This window comes from Neovison vison, chromosome 7 (genome assembly GCF_020171115.1).
Source record: "Neovison vison isolate M4711 chromosome 7, ASM_NN_V1, whole genome shotgun sequence".
In the NCBI taxonomy this organism is placed as follows: domain Eukaryota; kingdom Metazoa; phylum Chordata; class Mammalia; order Carnivora; family Mustelidae; genus Neogale; species Neogale vison.
Genome location: NC_058097.1, coordinates 13,493,696 through 13,515,170, shown reverse-complemented (window position 1 = coordinate 13,515,170; position 21,475 = coordinate 13,493,696). Strand labels below are relative to the sequence as shown.

The window sequence follows — 21,475 nt, the reverse complement described above, 5'->3', positions numbered from 1 at the left end:
ATTTTGTCAAGAGCATAAATTATTGTTTTCTTTTTTTAAAAAAATAAATTTTACTAAGTATGCTCTTTTGTGATGTGGTTCTTCTCCTCTGTGGGGAATTCCTATTTCCAGGTCCTGTTCATTGATGAGTCTGATTGATGCATTCTAGGCTTCATTTCTCTGTCCATGTTCTGACATTGGGAATTACTTAAGAAACACTATTCCTGAAACATCTTATTTGGGAGTTCAACTTTTGGCTTCCTACTTAAAAACAAGGCAAACCAAGAAGCAACATTATAAACCTCTGACCTTTGACTTCCCACTTCCTACTTTTTTGGACTCCCAATCTCTGGTGCCGAATTCCTATGCTCTAGATCCACTAACCACTCACTGATGAATGAAACTGAAGGGGTTATTGACCCAGGGAACGAGAGGTATGAGACGTCTTTCGTTATGGGCCTCTTGCCTTCAAATTCTCTTATGCCCAATTGACTAGTTTTTTTTCCTCAAGACCTCCCTTAAAGGAGGAAGCATGAAATTATCTTGCAAGGTTGGGGGCAGGGGTCTACTATAATCAGTCTGGAGATTACTCACTAAGAGAAATTTTCCTTATCTAGAAGAGGAACTTCAGGTCTCAACCCTGCCAGTCACACCCGTTCAATTTCCTTTACAAAAATAAACATCAAAAGTCCGTATTTAGTGAGTTCCCACTAGAATTTACCTTTTAAATTTGTCAAATCCAAAGGGAACATAAAACAATTGAGATGATAAAGATATGTTTCCTGTATGCCACCAATGCTAATAATTTTCCTAAAGTACCCGGTTCCTCTTTTCCTATACCCCCCTGGCCCCAACCCCCAAAAGATCTCTGTCCAGAACTATACAGGAAGACTTGGTTTACATAAGACGTTTTATCTTAACATGTGCATATAATTCTAACCAGCTTACTGATTTCTACTCAGACGTCTTAAACTTCCAACTTAGTGTCTATATTTTGATAGAGGAGTCAAGGAAATACTCAAACATTAAAAAAAATAATACATGCACACTGAGCAATTTCAGAGGATGCAAACAAACAAAAAACCAAAAACATTTCTCTTGCCGGTGTCCTTCACCCACCCAGTCTCTTGTCCCCTGAGGTAATCAGTTAGCAGTTGCTGGTCCATTCTTTGAGATTATTCTGTGTATAGGTAAACTTGTGTGTGTGTGTGTGTGTGTGTGTGTGCGCGCGCGCGCTAAGTTTTCCTTTCTTCTTCCCTTTCTTCAAATTTTACCCAACTTTATAATTCAGCTTCCTATGGAAGACAAATAAGGGGTATTTCTGAGGTGCCCGACACCTCCTGGATGTTTAGATAAAAAGAAGTCCTGGGCGGGGCTGCTTCCAAACAAGATTAAAATTCCCCCCTGAACAGCTTTCCAGAGCGCTCTCGGAGGGCCCCAGCAGGAGAGACGGAGGCGTCGGAGCGTCTCAAAAAACACTGCATTAAAAAAGTCTGTGAATTCACCTTTCATGCTAGGCCAGAACACCGCCTACTGGGTAACTGGCAAGTACCACACAGCTGGTCCCACAACACTCCCGACCCCACACCCTAAAAACCAACAACGCCCTAACCCGGCAGGAGTGGATTCAGGTGAGGAGAAACCCTCGCTGCGCAGGCGCCGATGCACGTGCGGGGCGCCGTGCAGCGCAGGGAGCATGCGCCATCGCGGGCACCATAGCGTCGCTCAGGGCGCAGGCGTAGAACCTGAGAGGACTTTAGCTGGCGCTGGCTTTTTCTCGTTTGGGGGCTTCAGTGTTTCCTCCTGCAGCTTCTGTCTGGGACCCGCGCCCTGTGGAGAGATTCTCTTCTTCGTTTGTCCCCTGTCTGGGCCACATTTGGCAGGAGACTTCCTGGAAGTTGACACATCCCTAGGTATTGTAAACACCTGTTAAATACGTGAAATGTACGTTTTTCTTTTCCTCCCTCTGGGCCAATCCCAACAAGTCTGATGAGTTGTGATACAGAAGCAGAAATTCCCCGTAGCTGTTCTTAGCTGACAACAGTTGTGTCCCTGAAACTTGACTCCAAAGAATTGTGTCCCTCGTGGTCCCAAGTATCTGGCGTTTCTGTTCGGATCTCTACTCAGGCAGAAAAAAGTGAGTCCACCGCTCTGCTCCACACACTCCGCACATTACCATCGGGAGGGGCTGTGTTTTAAGCACCTTAAAGGTTGAATTACTGATTTCGTAGTTCGAGAAGAACGGAATTCCCGGCACATCTCTTTCATACTCTGAGTATTTTAACCCATTTGGGTATATTTTTTGTAAGCAAGTTTCATGGGGTTTCCTAGAACCTGCAAATCGGGATGATATCTATGGGTCGCATTGTTACAGAGCACCTTCCAAAGAAGCAGTCGCTTTCCGACATTCCAGCTGAAGTATATTATGTAGGAGGTGATGCCATTTCTGCAAAGGAAGCAATGAGATGAACTAGTAAGTGTCTCCTAATTTTCTATCAGCGTTTCAAGCATGGAAAAGAATTCTTGCTCTTTGAGGCATTTACTCATTTGGTAACGAGTAATTCAGTAATTGCACTGAAATGTAAAGTACATTATGCAATTCAGAGTACATCATGCCACATTTTAAAAAGCCACAGAAGTCCTTACGCTGGCAGCATGTATCCTAAAATTGGCACAATACAGAGAAGGTGAAGGTGGTACTAGCAGTCCAAACTGAACAGCACATTAAAAGGAGTATACACCATGACCAAGTGGGCTTTATTCCAGGAATCCAAGAATGGTTCAACATATGAAAACAACACGAGCATCTCTGTCGATGCAGACAAAGCATTTGACAAGATTCTACACTCTTTCATGATAAAAACACGCAAGCTAGAAATAGGAGGACATGACATCAACATAATAAAAGCCACTCTAGAAAATCCTGCAGCTAACGTAATAGTGAAAGTCTGAAAGCTCTTCCAAGAATTCCCACTCTGGCCAGTTCTACAGTTCTATTCACCATTATGTTGGAAGTCCTAGCCAGAGCAAATATGCAAGGAAAAGAAAAGGCAACCAAATTAGAAAGGAAGCAGTAAAATTATGTCTATTATTAGATGACATGATCTTATAGGTAGAAAACCCTAAATATTCCCCCAAGAAAACTACTAGGAAGAAAAAAAACTGTTAGAACATATCACCCATACTTCAATTAAAAATTAAAATTAAGGGGCGCCTGGGTGGCTCAGTGGGTTAAGCCGCTGCCTTCGGCTCAGGTCATGATCTCAGGGTCCTGGGATCGAGTCCCGCATCGGGCTCTCTGCTCAGCAGGGAGCCTGCTTCCCTCTCTCTCTCTCTGCCTGCCTCTCCATCTACCTATGATTTCTCTCTGTCAAATAAATAAATAAAATCTTAAAAAAAAAAATTAAAAAAAGCAAAAATGAAAAAAACCTACTTGAACTAACAACTGAATTCAGCAAAGTTGCAGGATACAAAATCAATGCACAAAAATCAGTTGTGTTTCTATATACCATCAACAATTTGAAAAGGACATTAAGAAACTAATTTCACTTACAATAGCATCAAAAAGAATAAAATACTTGGGAATAAACCTAACCAAGGAAACGAAAGGTGAAAAGATGCTCAACATCACTAATCATCAGAAAAAAGAAAAACAAAACTACAATGAGATATTCTTGTCCTTTAGGATGATTACAAAGAAAAAAGAAAGGCAGGTAGGATGGAAAGGAAGGAAAGGAGAAAGAAAGAAAAAGAAAAAAAAGTTCTGGAAAGGATGTGAAGAAATTGGAATTGTTGTTCACTCTTAGTGGGAATGTCAAATGATGTATCCACAATGGAAAACATTGCAGTTCCTCAAAAAATTAAAAAATTGAACTACCATATAATCTAGCAACGCTACTTGCGGGCATATATCCAAAAGAATTGAAAGCAGGGTGTCAAAGAGATATTGTAAATCTGTATTCATAGTAGTAGTAGTCACAAGAGTCAAGGGGTGGAAGCAATCCAAAGATGTTCGTTGATGGATGAATGGATAAACGAAATGTGGTATATACATACAACAGAATACTATTCAGGCTTAAAAAGGAAGGAAATGCTATAACATGGTTAAACCTGGAGAATATTATATTAATGAAATAAGCCAGTCACAAAATGACAAATAATATGATTCCACTTCTACCAGGTACCTAAAGTAGTGAATTTCATTGAAACAGAAAGTAGAATGGTGGTTACCAGGCCTCGGGGGGAGGGAGAAAAAGAGATTTCTGGTTTAGTGGGTATAGAGTTTCCTATTTGCAACATGAACCAAGTTCTGGAGATTTGTTTTACAACAGTGTGAATATACTGAACGTTACTAAACTGTACACTTCCACTTAGAAATCATTAAGCTGGTAAATTTTATGCCATGTTTTCTTTGTATCTAATAAAATAGATCCTAAGAGTTCTTATCACGGAAAAAAACCAATTTTTTTCTTTTTTGTTGTATCTGATGATGGATGTTTTGTTGCACAAATCATTTTTTGTAAAGCTTTTATTTTTTTTACATTTTTTAAAAAAAGATTTTATTTATACATTTATTTGTCAGAGAGAGAGAGTATGCACAAGCAGGCAGAGTGGCAGGCAGAGGCAGAGCAAGGAGCTGGATGTGGGACTCAATTCCAGGACGCTGGGATCATGATCTGAGCCGAAGGCAGCAGCGGCTTAACTGACTGAGCCACCCAGGTGTCCAAGCTTTTATTTATTTGAAAGAGAATGAGAGAGAGAGCAGGATGGGTGGGGATGGGGGTTAGGGTCAGAGGGAGCAGCAGACTCCCTGCTGAGCAGGGATCCTGATATTGGACTTGATCCTGGGACCCCAGGATCCTGACCTGAGCTGAAGGCAGTCACTTAACCAACTGAACCACCCAGAAGCCCCTTACAAATCATTTCACAATATATCTCAGTCAAGTTGTTACGATGTACTCCTTAAACTTTTATATAGTGCTGTATGCCAATTATATCTCAATAAAGCTGAAAAAAAATTGAAAGACACAAAAATGTAAGCTTCACAAAGACAAGGACTTTTTTGTGTGTTTTATTTTCTTGTATATGCTCAGTGCCCAGAACAGCCTCTGTTACATAATCAGTTCTCAAACGATATTGGATGAATGGATGAATGAATGAATGAATGAATGAGAAAATGCAAAGACCAGTGTATTGCCATTACTTTTTAATTTTCTTGTTATGTGAACTACAAGTAGATATTGAGCTTAACTGAAAATATTAGTAGGGCAGAAGGAAGACCCAGAGACAAAGACATTTAGAAAGTTTACTTTCAAAGAGATAACAAGGAAATGGTCAATAAGCACTCAAACAGTTGCTCAACATCATTGCCTTTAGGAAAATGCTATTCCAAATCACAATGGGATATCACTTCACACTTACTATGATGGCTATTTACTTTTTTTTTTTACTTTTAAAGTAATGTCTCTGCCTGAGGTGGGGCTCAAACTCATGAGCTTAAGAGTTGATTGCTCAGGGTACCTGGGTGGGCCCAGTGGATTAGCCTCTGCCTTTGGCTCAGGTCATGATCTCAGGGTCCTGGGATGTAGCCCCGCATCGAGTTCTCTGCTCAATGGGGAGCCTGTTTCCCCTTCTCTCTCTCTGCCTGCCTCTCTGCCTACCTGTGATCTCTATCAAATAAATAAGTAAAATCTTAAAAAAAAAAAAAAAAGAGTTGCTTGCTTTACCAACTGAGCCAGCCAGGCATCCTTGATGATGGCTACAATTAAGAAAGCAGACAAGTGGGCGCCTGGGTGGCTCAGTGGGTTAAAGCCTCTGCCTTCAGCTCAGGTCATGATCTCAGGGTCCTGGGATGTAGCCCCGCATCGAGTTCTCTGCTCAGCAGGTAGCCTGCTTCCTCCTCTCTCTCTCTCTCTCTCTCATTCTCTGCCTGCCTCTCTGCCTACTTGTAAAATAATAAAAAAATAAAATATTAAAAAAAAAGAAAGCAGTCAAGAGTTGATAAGGATGTGGAGAAATTGGAATGTTTATCCACTGCTGGTAGGAATGTAAAATGTTCAGCCATTTTGGAAAGAAGTTTGGTAGTTTCTCAAAAGGCTAAACATATAGTTAAGATATGATCATCACTTCTGCTCCTAGAGTAAAGAAAACAAGAGAAATGAAAACTATGTCCACGTAAAACTTTTATAAGAATGTCTATAGCAGCATTATTCATTAATAGCTAAAAGATAGCCAACAACCCAAATACCCATCAGCTGATGAATGGATGAATAAAGTGTGACATAGGGGAACCTGGGTGGCTCAGTGGGTTAAAGCCTCTGCCTTCGGCTCAGGTCATGATCCCAGCGTCCTGGGATCGAGCCCCACATTAGGCTCTCTCCTAGGTGGGGAGCCTGCTTCCCCCTCTCTCTCTGCCTACTTGTGATCTCTGCCTGTCAGAGAAATAAATAAAACCTTTTAAAAAAAAAAGTGTGACATAGCCATACCGTGGACTATTATTTGGCAGTAAAAAAAGGAATGTAGCATCGGGCTCTCTGCTCAGCAGGGAGCCTGCTTCTCTCTCTCTCTCTCTCTCTCTCTCTCTGCCTGCCTCTCTGTCTACTTGTGATTTCTCTCTGTCAAATAAATAAATAAAATCTTTAAAAAAAAAAAAAAAGGGGAGCCTGGGTGGCTCAGTGGGTTAAGCCGCTGCCTTCAGCTCAGGTCATGATCTCAGGGTCCTGGGATCAAGTCCCGCATCGGGCTCTCTGCTCAGCAGGGAGCCTGCTTCTCTCTCTCTCTCTCTCTGTCTCTCTCTGCCTGCCGCTCTGTCTACTTGTGATTTCTCTCTGTCAAATAAATAAATAAAATCTTTTAAAAAAAAAGGAATGTAGTACTGATGCATGCTACAATGAGCTTTGAAAATACTGCACTAAGTGAAAGAATTGAGTAAAAAAAAAAAGTATATATTCTGTGTGATTCTATATATGTCAAATGTCTAAATTAGCCAGGTTGATAGAGACAGAAAATAAATTAGTGATTGCCTGGAGGTGAGGGTTAGGGTATATTTGGCGGGTGGAAGGTGGAGAGTGACTGCTTACAGGTACAGGATTTTTGGGGGGAGGTGATGAAAATGTTCTCAAATTGATTGTGTTGATGGTTGCACAAATTTGAATATGCTAAAAACCATTAAATTCTACCCTTAGGTGGGTGAATTTTATAGTATGAATTGTATTTCAGTAGGCTGTTTTTCTTTTTTAAAGGTGCAAGGGAGTCAGATTTCAGGAAGATCAAGTATTTGTCTGGCATTTCAAGGAATCTCAGGTTTTTAAAAGAAAGGTAAGAATAAAATTACCAGTTTCATGTATCTGTTAATGGTGGAAAATAGTAACTTTTTCTCATGCTAGCCATACCCACAAAGATTGTGACATTTTTTTAGACATTAGTATTCTAAAAGGGGTGACACCATTTTTTATTAGGGAATCCGCACTAGAGATTACTTAGTTTTACAATTTTTCTTGGGGACTGAAACTAGTGAGGTGACTTCATCATTGCGGATTCATCTCAGGGTACTCAGCGTTTTTCCTCATTCTGGCATTTTATTTTATTTTGTTTTTTAAATTTTTAAATTAACATATAATATGTTATTAGCCCCAGGGGTACAGGTCCAATCATCAGGTTTACACTTCACAGTGTAGCGCTGGAGTTTCGTGTCCAAGACATCAACAAGGAGCCAAGTACCGATGCAATCTCACGAGGGTTTATTCAACAAGCTTAAACTTGGGCCCAAGTATACAAAACACAGCAGAGTAGGGACTTGGACCCCGAGGCTAGTTAAGGCAGGGGTTTTTAATGGGTCATTACAAGAGGCTTGGGGCCGGGGGTGGGGAGGTGGGGGGGGGAGTTTCAGACTTTTCTGCCTTCGGCTGATTAGCTGTTGCTGGGCTGTTTACAGGGTTAGGTGTAGAGGTTTTTCCTGGAAGTGTTCACAGGGTTAGGTATTCCTGTTACTAAAGCAGGGTGGGGGGTCTCTGGAACTAAAGCAGGGTGGGGGAAAGTTCAGCCCTTGGTCACAGGGGCTTGAGATGGCTACCAAAGCTAAGATGGCTATACTTGTGCTAATGCTAAACTCAAGGTGGGATGACATTAATTTTCTTGGCCTCCACACAGCACTCCGTATCACATACCTTTCCCAATGTCCATAATCCAACCACCCTCTCCCTACTCCCCTCCCCCAACCCCCCTCAGTTTGTTTTGTGAGATTAAGAGTCTCTTATGGTTTTTCTCCCTCCCGATCCCATCTTGTTTCATTTATTCCTTTCCTACCCTCCAAACCTCCCATATTGCCTCTCAACTTCCTCACATCAGGGAGATCATATAATTGTCTTTCTCTGATTGACTTATTTCACTGGGCATAATACCCTATAGTTCCATCCACGTTGTTGCAAATGGCATGATTTCATTTCTTTTGATGGCTGCATAGTATTCCATTGTATTTATATACCACATCTTCTTTATCCTCATCTGTTGATGGACATCTAGGTTCTTTCCATAGTTTGGCTATTGTAGACATTGCTGCTATAAACATTCGGGTGCACATGCCCCTTTGGATCACTACCTTTGTGTCTCTAGGGTAAATACCTGGTAGTGCAATTGCTGGGTCACAGGGTAGCTCTATTTTCAACTTTCTGAGGAACCTCCAGGCTGTTTTTCAGAGTGGCTGTACCAGCTTGCATTCCTACCAACAGTGAAGGAGGGTTCCCCTTTCTCCGCACCCTCGCCAGCATCTGTCATTCCCTGACTTGTTAATTTTAGCCATTCTGACTGGTGTGAGGTGGTATCTCATTGGGGTTTTGATTTGTATTTCCCCGATGTGTAGTGATGTGGAGCACTTTTTCATGTGTCTGTTGGCCATCTGGATGTCTTCTTTGCAGAAAAGTCTGTTCATGTCCTCTGCCCATTTCTTGATTGGATTATTTGTTCTTTGAGTATTGAGTTTACTAAGTTCTTTATAGATCTTGGGTACTAGCCCTTTATCTGATAATGTTGTTTGAAAATATGTTCTCCCATTCTGTCAGTTGTTTTTTGGTTTTGTTAATTGTTTCCTTTACTATACAAAAGCTTTTTTTTTTTTTAAAGATTTTATTTATTTATTTGACAGACAGAGATCACAAGTAAGCAGAGAGGCAGGCAGAGAGAGAGGAGGAAGCAGGCTCCCTGCTGAGCAGAAAGCCTGATGTGGGGCCCGATCCCAGGACCCTGAGATCATGACCTGAGCCGAAGGCAGCGGCTTAACTCACTGAGCCACCCAGGCGCCCCTATACAAAAGCTTTTGATCTTGATGAAATCCCAGTAGTTCATTTTGCCCTTGCTTCCCTTGCCTTTGGAGATGTTCCTAGGAAGAAGTTGCTGCATGTATTCTCCTCCAGGATTTTGATGGATTCCTTTCTCACATCGAGGTCCTTCATCCATTTTGAGTCTGTTTTCATGTCTGGTGTAAGGACAATGGTCCAGTTTCATTTTTTTGCATGTGGCTGTCCAATATTCCCAACACCATTTGTTGAAGAGACTGTCTTTTTTCCATTGGACATTCTTTTCTGCTTTGTCGAAGATTAGTTGACCATAGAGTTGAGGGTCTATTTCTGGGCTCTCTATTCTGTTCCATTGATCTATGTGTCTGTTTTTGTGCCAGTACCATACTATCTTGATGATGACAGCTTTGTAATAGAAGCTTGAAGTCTGGAATTGTGTGCCACCAACTTTGGCTTTCTTTTTCAACATTCCTCTGTCTATTCGAGGTCTTTTCTGGTTCCATATAAATTTTAGGATTATAAGTTCCATTTCTTTGAAAAAAAATGATGGGATTTTGATAGGGATTGCATTAAATGTGTAGATTGCTTTAGGTAGCATAGACATTTTCACAATATTTGTTCTTCCAATCCATGAGCATGGAACATTTTTCCATTTCTTTGTGTCTTCCTCAATTTCTTTCATGAGTACTTTATAATAGTTTCTGATTGTAGATTCTTTGCCTCTTTGGTTAGGTTTATTCCTAGGTATCCTATGGTTTTGAGTGCAATTGTAAATGGGATTGAATCCTTAATTTCTCTTTCTTCTGTCTTCTTGTTGGTGCTTAGAAATGCAACTGATTTCTGTGCATTGATTTTATATCCTGACACTTTACTGAATTCCTGTACAAGTTCTAGCAGATTTGGAGTGGAGTCTTTTGGTTTTCCACATAAAGTACCATATTATCTGCAAAGAGTGATAGTTTGACTTCTTCTTTGCCGATTTGGATGCCTTTGATTTCTTTTTGTTATCTGATTGCTGAGGCTAGGACTTATAGTACTATGTTGAATAGCAGTGGTGATAATGGACATCCCTGCCGTGTTCCTGACCTTAATGGAAAAGCTCTCAGTTTTTCTCCATTGAGAATGATATTCGCTGTGGGATTTTCATAGATGGCTTTGATGATATCGAGGTATGTGTCCTCTATCCCTATACTTTGAAGAGTTTTGATCAGGAAGGGATGCTATACTTTGTCAAGTGCTTTTTCAGCATCTATTGAGAATATCATATGGTTCTTATTCTTTGTTTTATTAATGTATTGTATCACATTGATTGATTTGTGGATGTTGAACCAACCTTGCAGCCCTGGAATAAATCCCACTTGGTCATGGTGAATAATCCTTTTAATGTACTGTTGGATCCTATTGGCTAGTATTTTGGTGAGAATTTTCACATCTGTGTTCATCAAGGATATTGGTCTGTAATTCTCTTTTTTGATGGGATCCTTGTCTGGTTTTGGGATCAAGGTGATGCTGGCCTCATACAATGAGTTTGGAAGTTTTCCTTCCATTTCTATTTTTTGGAACAGTTTCAGGAGAATAGGAATTTATTCTTCTTTAAATGTTTGGTAGAATTCCCCTGGGAAGCTGTCTGGCTCTGGGCTCTTGTTTGTTTGGAGATTTTTGATGACTATTTCAATCCCCTACTGGTTATGGGTCTGTTCAGGTTTTCTATTTCTTCCTGGTTCAGTTGTGGTAGTTTATATGTTTCTAGAAATGCATCTATTTCTTCCAGATTGTCAAATTTGCTGGGATAGAGTTGCTCATAATATGTTCTTATAATTGTTTGTATTTCTTTGGTGTTGGTTGTGATCTCTTCTCTTTCATTCATGATTTTATTTTCTTGGGTCCTTTCTCTTTTCTTTTTGATAAGTCTGGCCAGGGGTTTATCAATGTTATTAATTCTTTCAAAGAACCAACTCCCAGTTTCGTTTATTTGTTCTACTGTTTTTTGGTTTCTATTTCATTGATTTCTGCTCTGATCTTTATTATTTCTCTTCTCCTGCTGGGTTTAGGCTTTATTTGTTGTTCTTTCTCCAGCTCCTTTAGGTGTAGAGTTAGGTTGTGTTCATTCTGGCATTTTATAATAGAAGCAGAAAAACATCGGTTGGGCTTCCACATTGAGGAGAATAAGAAATTTCTAGTGTAACTTACATGCTACACTAGTGCTCTTTAAGCATTTTTGTTCATGTGTTCTCTAAATAATTTTGAATTTTGACCTTGAAATTTTTAAACATACATAAAGCAGAAACAAGAGTACAATTAACACCCATATACCTATCGTTCATTATCAAGGCTTTGCTATATTTTTTTCTTTCCTGCTTGTTTCCTTTTTGGATTATAAAGTAAATCCTAGGCATGTGTCATTTTTCCTGTATACCCAGTATACATGTCTAAAAACCGGATTGCTTAATCATGGTGCCACATTGAACCAAATAATCAGATTTCTTCAGTTACATTCAAAATTAGGATCCAAACAAGGTTCAAATACTAATTTTTAAAAAAAGATTTTATTTATTTGAGAGAGAGGGAGAAATGGAGAGGGAGAGAGAGAGAGAGAGTGTGTGTGAGAAGGAGCAGTTGTGGAGGGGCAGAGGGAGAGGAAGAAGCAGGCTTCCCACAGAGCAGGGAGCCTGATGTGGGACTCTGTCCCAAGACCCCAGGATCATGACCTGAGCCAAAGACAGACCTTTAACCAACTGAGCCACCCAGGCGCGCCTTACTTTTAGTTTTAGGGCTCTTAAATCTCTCTCAATCTTTTCATGCCACTGATGTGTTGCAGAAATTGTTGTCCTGTGAACTGTCCCATGCTCTGAATGTGCTTGTTTCCTTGTGGTGTCATTTAACTGGTTCCTCTAAACCCCAAATGTCCATTAAGTGGAATTTAGCTGTAGAACATGCATTTCAACAGGGATGGTATTAGAAATTTTACATTATTCCTTTTCTCTCTTGATCTTGTATTTCAAGTCGATGTTTTCCCCCAATTTTATGTTAATTTAATCCTTTATTATCCTTGAAAGTGTTGTGTTGATCATATTTCTCTTTAACAAAAATATAGACTGGAGTGGCAGATTGCTAAGTATTCTAACACCCATTGTGCCCTCTTTTCCAGTATTGGAATGCCTGGACAGAAACTCCTTTTCATGTAATTTCTCCACTTGAGGTCCCAGACTATTGAGATAGTCCGGGAATACATTTGAACACCAAACCCCTGTGAAGGAATGCCCATGGTTACAGATTCTCAGGGGAGAGTCGTTTGTTTTGTTTTGTTTTGTTTTGTTTTTCTCTTTAGAAGTCAGACGAAGAAGGATTTTTAAAAATCCATCTTTTCATTCAAGGTTAACATTTGGGAGGGCCCTGACTTCATGCAGAGTCTCAATTTTAACTCCCTGCCTTATATGGGCCTATGGGTTCCCCTCCTAGTGTTAAAATTCAAACTCGTGGATTGCTGAGGTAGGCCCAGCTTAAGGGTACTATTACTGTCCTAGTTTTCAGTCCCTCTTTACTTGTGTTTCTTGGGAGATTGCCTTATTGTCTTGCAAGTTTAGCTCTGAATCTGAGAATGTTTGTTAGATTTTATCCGGCACATCTTGGCCTATCTCGGTGTTTTGAAGGCCGAACAGTTTCACATTATCTAGTTTCTGATATGGTGATAGAAATTCCCATGCTTCTAGCTCCCTCCAATCTGATTCTTTCCCCCAGGAATCTGAGTTCCAATGCAGATAAAATTCCCTGTCATTCCCAAATTCTTTAGAATGTTCCTTTCCTCTTTGTCTTAACTGTAACTTGGCTGTTCCCCCAGAGACACTGTCATGCCTAGAACCAGTTCGAACTCTTTCTCAGAGAGAGTCCTGCGGTAACTATATTTCTTTAAAATAGAGGCTTCATTACTTTATACCTTTTCTGTGCACTCTCCTTTGTTTACTTAGGGCCTTGACCTGTGGGACATTTCAGCATTTCTGCAGATGACTGACTAACCAACACCCTAACCTCAAGGCCTCCTGCTGGTCTTAAACTTGAGCTGCTATAAATCCTACTCCCTTTTGGCCGCCCACTCCCAGAGCCACACCTTTGTTTTTTCATTGTCATCCTGAAGTAGACAGTTTTAAGAATCTTAAACCTTGATGCATTGTATACTCCTCTCAATCTGCTTGCCCTCCAACTTGCTCATGAGTTTACACCTTGACTTTGTTCAGCCCTCTGATCTCTCTGTACCTTTCCCCTCAGTCCATTCACTCTCTCGCACTGTTACTCTTCTGCTTCTTTTTGTGTGTACCCCACGGTGCAATACTCACATTCTTGCCAGCCAGTTCAGCCTCTCCCCTTCTTATTTTCTATCGCATTTACCACGCAAAGTCTCTACCTGGGATTAATCTGTGAGCCCTCTCCATCTTCTATACTTAAAATAAAAATATGGTAAGTTGGTGCCATTGGTGCATGTTCTCCAGCCTCACTGGGCCCTCAGCCCTGTGTCAGCAACCCTTTTACAAATACTGGACCAATGACTCCTTGGAAGCCTTGAGCTGAAGATGGCAGAGCACATATAAAAGGAGCTTGAGTGTCTGCGTTGCTTCTTGAGAAAGCCATTTACTGAACATGTTGGGCTTTATTTGAACAAGAAAGAAACTTCACTTGTGTCTGAGTCATCAAACATTTGGGGATTCATTTGTTAAAGCAGCTACAGTTAGCTTAATCAATGCAATAAAATAGCATTTTGAATTTTTTTATTAAAGATTTTATTTATTTATTTGAGAGAGCGAGCGAGAGCACGTGAATGGGGGGAGGGGCAGAGGAAGGGAGAATTTCAAGCAGGTTCCATCTGTGCTCAGCATGGAGCCTGACATGGGGCTCGATCTCATGATCCCAAGATCTTGACCTGAGCTGAAATCAAGAGTCCAGCACCTAACTGACTGAGCCATCCAGGTGCCCCCCCATTTTGATATTTTAATTTTCATCAGTAATTAGAGAAAATTCTATTCAGAAACAGTAACACAAAATTTAATCCCTTTATTTTAATTTAAAATGCATCATTAAAGATACAGTTAAAAATCATCCACCCTTGGAACACGGCTGGCTCAGTCAATAGAGCATGTGACTCTTGATCTCACAGTTGTGAGTTCCCACATTGGTTATAGTTTACTTAAAAATAAAATCTTGAAAAAAAAAATCATATGCCCTTGAAGAGACATTTCTCAAAAAAAACCATGCAGGGGCCAGCAAGCTTATAAAAAGATGTCCGACATCATCACTGGTCATTAAGGAAATGCAAATTAAAACCACAGTGTAGTATCACTTCTCATCCACTGAGATGACCCTAACAAAAACAAACAATAAAGTAGTAAGTGTTGGCAAGACCGTGGAGAAATAGCCACTCTTGTATGTTGGTGGTGGGAATATAAAATGGTGTGGTTGCTGTGGAAAACCATTTGTTAATTCCTTGAAAAGATAAACATACAACTACTAGCAATTCTACTTCGAGATTTATATATATCCAAAATAATTGCAAAAAGGAATGTAAATAAAACTTTGTTTATAAATACTCTTGGCAGCACTATTTACAGTAGCTAAAAATATTATCTAATACATTGTCCACTTTTGAAAGTTTTTGATTGTCCCCATAGTGTCTTTTTTCAGCCTGCCTTTGTTGAATCTAAAATCCAATCAAAGTTCAGCCATTGCATTGTGATGTCCTATCTCTTTAGTCTTCTTTAATGCAATACACTTGTCTTTTTTTTAAAGATTTTATTTACTTATTTATTTGAGAGAGAGAGAGAGAGAGAGAACATGAGAGGGGGAAAGTCAGAGGGAGAAGCAGACCACCTTGCTCAGCAGGGAGCCCGATGCGATACTCCTCCTGGGACTCCAGGACCATGACCTGTACCGAAGGCAGTTGCTTAACCAACTGAACCACCCAGGCGCCCTCAATACACTTTTCTTTAAAAAAAGTTTGTCTTTTTTGATATTGGCAATTTTGAAGTGTCCAGGCCCATTGTCTGGTAGAACATCCATGTTCAGCACTTAACTGCTACTTTGTGATTAGATTCGGGTTGAACAGTTTTGGGCAGGAGGACCACTTCAGTGATGATTTGTAGATCCCATTGCCTCCACCAGGAGGCATTCAATATCAGTTTGTCGCATGATTAGGGATGCTAAATTCAGTCACACTGTTAAGGTGGCATTAACCTAACAGAATTGGGGGCGGGGGAAGGGGAGGATTATATGAAGAAATGTACCCAAAAGGTCTGGCCCATAAACCTTACCTCTTGCCCATTCCCCTTCAACTTTGGATGGCTTTGGAGCAAATACACATTTCTGACTGTACTTCACCACCACAAATGCTCTTGGGGGGACTGTAGCTTTCACTAAGTTGAGACTATTTTTAAAAGAATATTTTATTATGAAACTTCCAAACATACAGAGAAGTGGGGAGGGTAGTATAATGAATCTCAGTGTATTCACCATCCTGTTCTCTAAATAATCACCATTTTGCTAATTTGCTTCCTCCTTTTCTTTTCTGGTACATTTTAAAGCAAATCCAAGATACATAAATTCATCCGTAAGTACTGAAGTACAGTACATCAGTAACAGAGACTATGTATGTATGCACGTACTTACATGTATGAATACATAGATTTATTTTTTTAACATTATTTATTTGACAGACAGAGATCACAAGCAGGCTCCCCGCTGAGCAGAGAGCCCGATGTGGGGCTCCATCCCAGGACCCTGGTATCATGACCTGAGCCGAAGGCAGAGGCTTAACCCACTGAGCCACCCAGGCGCCCCCATACATAGATTTACACAGACATCCCACACAACCATGATAACATTGTAACATCTAACGAAATGAAAAATAATCCCTCAATGTTACCTAAAAACAAACCATATTCAGAGCTCTGGAATTACTTTTGAGTTTTATTTTTTGAGCCTCTCTTCTTTTTCTTTTTTTTTTTTTTTTTAAGATTTTATTTATTTATTTGAGAGAGAGAGACAGTGAGAGAGAGCATGAGCGAGGAGAAGGTCAGAGAGCGAAGCAGACTCCCCATGGAGCTGGGAGCCCGATGTGGGACTCGATCCCGGGACTCCAGGATCACGCCCTGAGCCGAAGGCAGTCGTCCAACCAACTGCGCCACCCAGGCGTCCCATCTCTCTTCTTTTTCTTAACACAGAGGTCCCCAAGTGGAAGCACTACACAGACTGTTACCAGACTTTGATTTTTACCTTTTGTTATATACATTTGTTTCTCTAGGCAAAGCAGATGTGTAGTTAAAAGCACAGATGAACCAGTCTGTGGAGGGTGCAGCCCAAGAATTCCTAACTTTGATAAGCACCCAGGTAGTGGAGACGCAGCCCATAGCTGCCTTAGGTGTTAGTTATGTTCATGAGAAACGAGATGCATGGTTAGAAAGCCTCAAAGAGTTTGCTCACGCTTTCATTCTGGTTTTACCAGAATGATGTGGAATTTGTCCAGTCAGCCATCATTATTGAGCATCTACTATGTGGACAAACAAGGGGTGGAAACGTCCTGTCAGAGGATGGCCATGCAAATAACTAAGATAAACATGCAAATAACTAAGACACCATTACCGTACTAAGAAGCATTATAAAGAATTATGAAAGAATTAAAACAGACCCTGGTTTTCCTTGTTTTGATCGTTACCTCCTTTCCTTTTTCTTTCTCTCTCCTCTCCTTCCCCGTTTGCCCTTTCTACCTCCCCTTCCCTTGGACCTTAACTAGCGTGACTCACAGGGCTTACAAAGATAGCTCTCAAAAGAACTGTTTCAGGGTGCCTGGGTGGGTCAGTGGGTTAAGCCTCTGCCTTCGGCTCAGGTCATGATCCCAGGGTCCTGGGATTGAGCCCCACATTGGGCTCTCTGCTCAGCGGGAGAGCCTGATTCCCCCTCTCTCTCTCTGCCTGCCTCTCTGCCTGCTTGTTATCTCTCTCTCTCTGTCAAATAAATAAATAAAATCTAAAAAAAAAAAAAGAACTGTTTCAACAGCTACCAAAGTTAAGATTGCACCAATAGTCATGAGAAAGAGGCATGGAAACCCCAACATAACCCTTCCATTCTAGCTGCAAAGTTTTGCAGCAGTTACAGATAAAGAAAATTGCAGCTGGGATGAGATCCTAACCATGGGCCACTCTCTTCTGTGCCCTATGTATAAAAACTCGCATCCTGCTTTAGCTCAGGGAGCTTTGTCATTTTGAGGGATTGCCTGATACACATCAGCTAAATACCCAAGTCACATTAACCTCTGAGTCACTTCAACTAATTTTTTTTCCCTTGCCAAAATAAAGAAGACATCATTTGAAGGGAGAGAGACTTGTGGGAAATTGTCTCTGAGGAGGATGGATTTGAATTGAGACTAAATAATGAGAAGGAGATGGGCTTGAGATACAGAAACCACAGGTGCAAAGGCCAGAAAATTGGTAGAAAGAAGAGAATATGAATAGAAGTGAGTGAATGGAGAGAGGAGGACTGTGCGGTCTGGGAAACCCCTGGAGGTTTCTCTTCTCTTTGTTTCAGTGGCTTTCTTGATTGAGATGTAATTCCTAAATGAATGCATTAAATGCATGCATTTAAAGTATACAGTTCAGAGGCGCCTGTGTGGCTCAGTTGGTTAAGCATTAAGCATCTGCCTTGGCTCAGATTATGATCTCAGGATCCTGGGATCGGCTTGTGTTATTGTCCTTGTTGGGCTTCCTGCTAGGCAGGGAGTATGCGTCTCCCTCTCCCTGACTCCCTCTGCCTCCAACTCCTGTGAGTGCTTTTTCTCAAATAAATAGTCTTTAAAAAGATAAAGTATACAATTTAGTAGTTTTTAGTATGTTCAAAACATTATGCAGCCATTACCACTGTCAATTTTAGAACACTTTTTATCACCCCTAAAAGAAATCCTATACCCATTAAAATTCACTTTCTACTTCTATATCCCATTCTCACCCCCAGTTTTAGGCAACCATTAATCTGTTTTCTGTCTGTATGAATTTTTTAATTCTGGACATTTCATGGAAACAGAATCATACAATTTATGGTCTTTTGTGGTCTTTTTTCATGTCTATAGCATGGTGTTTTCAAGGTTCATCCATGTTGTAGCACATGTCAGTACTTCATTCTTTTTTATGGCAGAATATTACACTATATAAATTATACTACTTTCTCTGTCCATTCATTGGTTGATGAATATCTGGGTTGTTTCCCCTTTTTGGATATGATCAATAATGTTGCTATAGGGATGCTTGGGCGGCTCAGTCTGTGGGGCATTTGCCTTCCACTCAGGTCACGATCCCAGGGTTCTGGGATTAAGTCCTGCATCAGGCTCCCTGCTCAGCAGGGGGTCTGCTTCTCCCTCTCCCTCTGCCTGCTGCTCCCCTGGTTTGTGCTCCCTTTCTTTCTCTCTGGCAAACAAAGAAACTCTTTTAAAAAATAATGTTGTTATAAACATTCAGGTACAAATTTTTGTGTGGGTATATGTTTTCACTTTTCTTGAGCACGTAACTAAGTGGAATTGCTAGGTCGTATGTTTAACCTTTTGAGGAACTGCAAAACATTGTTTGCCTTTTTTATGTCAGCCATCATAGTAGGCATGTAATTGTGGTTTTGTGTATGTGCTGCCAAAGCGAGCACTTTAATTGTGGTTTTGATTTGTGTTTCCTTAATGACTAATGATATTGCATATCTTTTCATGTATATATTGGCCACTTGTATATTTTCTTTGGAGATATGTCTGTTTGCATCCTTTACCCATTTTTAAATTGGATTATTTTTCTTTTTATTGTTGAAGTGTAACAGTTCTTTGTATATTCCAGACCCAAGTTCCTTATCAGTTGTATGCTTTGCAAATATTTTCTCCCATCCTGTGGGTTATCTTTTCACTTTCTTGATGGTGTCCTTTGAAACAAAAAAGTTTTCCATTTTGATGAAGTGCAACTTATCTCTTTTTCCTTTAGTTGCTTATGCTTTTGGTGTCATATCTAAGAAGCCACTGCCTAACCAAAGATCATGAAGATTTATGATTTCTTCTAAAGGCTATATAGTCTTTTTTAAAAAAAAAAATATTTTCAGCGTAACAGTATTCATTGTTTTTGCACCACACCCATACCTCCAAGCAATATGTGCCCTCCTTAATACCCACCATCTGGCTCCTCTAACCTCCCACCCCCCACCCCTTCAAAACCCTCAGGTTAGCTTTGCACAGTGGCAGTATCGTAGCCAATGAGGTTTATCCGAGGCGCGATTATTGCTAATTGAAAACTTCCCAAAACCCTCAGGTTGTTTTTCAGAGTCCATGGTCTCTCATGGTTCACCTCCCCTTCCAATTTCCCCCAACTCCCTTCTCCTCTCTAACTCCCCTTGTCCTCCATGCTATTTGTTATGCTCCATAAATAAGTGAAACCATATGATAATTGACTCTTTCTGCCAGTCCCGTCCATGTTGCTACAAAAGTTGGGTATTCATCCGTTCTGATGGAGGCATAATACTCCACAGTGTATATGGACCACATAACTCTTATATATGGGCCTATGATTCATTTGAGTTAATTTTTGTATATGGTGTGAGGTAGGGGGTCTAACTTCATTTTTGTACATATGGAGATCTAATTGTCCCAGTGCCATTTGTTGAAAAGATTATTCTTTCCCTATTGAGTGGTCTTGGATTGTCAAAGATTATTTGTCAAAGTATTGTCAAAGATTACTTGACAATAAATGCAAAGGTTCATTTTTGAACTCTCTATTCTATTCCATTGATCTGTTTATCTTTACACCAGTACTATATTGTCATTTTTTAAGGTTTTATTATCTATCTATTTATTTATTTTAGAGAGAGTGCACGTGGGTGAGTGGAGTGGTGAGGGGGGGCAGAGGGAGAGAGGGAGAGAATCTTAAGCAGGCTCCATGCCCAGTGCAAAGCCCTCCACAGGGCTCAATCTCATGACCCTGAGACCATGATCTACGCCAAAATTGAGAGTTGGATGCTTAACCAACTGAGCCACCAAGGCATCTCTAAGAGTTTATTTTTAAATAACCTTTACACCCAACATGGGGTTCAAACTCACAACCCTGATATCAAGAGTTGCATGCTCTGCCCTTTTACGAAGATGGCGCCGAAAGCTAAGAAGGAAGCTCCTGCCCCTCCCAAAGCCGAAGCCAAAGCAAAGGCTTTGAAAGCCAAGAAAGCGGTGCTGAAAGGCGTCCACAGTCACAAAAAAAAGAAGATCCGCACATCACCTACCTTCCGACGACCCAAGACTCTGCGTCTCTGAAGGCAACCCAAATATCCTCGAAAGAGCGCCCCCAGGAGAAACAAGCTTGACCACTATGCCATCATCAAGTTCCCCCTGACTACTGAGTCAGCCATGAAGAAAATAGAAGACAACAACACACTTGTGTTCATTGTGGATGTCAAGGCCAACAAGCACCAGATCAAACAGGCTGTGAAGAAGCTCTGTGACATTGATGTAGCCAAGGTCAACACCTTAATCAGGCCTGATGGAGAGAAGAAGGCATACGTTCGGCTGGCCCCTGACTATGATGCTTTGGATGTTGCCAACAAAATTGGGATCATCTAAACTGAGTCCAGCTGGCTAAATCTAAATACAGTTTTTTCATGATTAAAAACAAAACAAAACAAAAACAACAACAACAACAAAAAAAAAAGGGTTGCATGCTCAACTGACTGAGCCATCCATATTGTCTTAATTACTGGAGCTTTGTAGTAAGTTGTGAAATTGGGACTTCTTTCCCACAGTATTTTTGGATCAGCTTGTCAATTTCTGCAAAGAAGCCAGATGATGGTTTGGATTGTTTGCTAGTATACAGAAATAGAATTGGTATTTGTTTATTGATCTTGTATCCTGCCACCTTGCTAAACTCCTTTATTCTAATATTTTTAGTAGATTCCTTAGGATTTTCTATATATAAGATCATGTTGTCTGCAAATAGAGATCATTTTATGTCTTCTTTCCAATCTGGATACCTTTTATATCTTGCCCACTTGACCTTCATAGAACCTCTAATACCTTACGAAATAAAAGGATGAAAATGAATTTTCTTGTTTTGTTCTTGATCTTGGGGGTGGAGGGAGCATTCATTCTTTTACCATTAAGTATGTTGTTATCTGTGGGTTTTTAACAGATGCCATTTTTCCAGTTTGAGGAGTTCCCTACT

At 40.4% G+C, this 21,475-nt stretch overlaps 2 pseudogenes; both read left to right on the top strand.

Annotated features, from left to right (window-relative positions):
* Nucleotides 1-19,494: 19,494 nt before the first annotated feature.
* Nucleotides 19,495-19,603, top strand: LOC122914692 (annotated as a pseudogene).
* A 795-nt stretch (nucleotides 19,604-20,398) lies between these two features.
* On the top strand, nucleotides 20,399-20,877 carry LOC122913750 (annotated as a pseudogene).
* The last annotated feature ends 598 nt before the right edge of the window (nucleotides 20,878-21,475 follow it).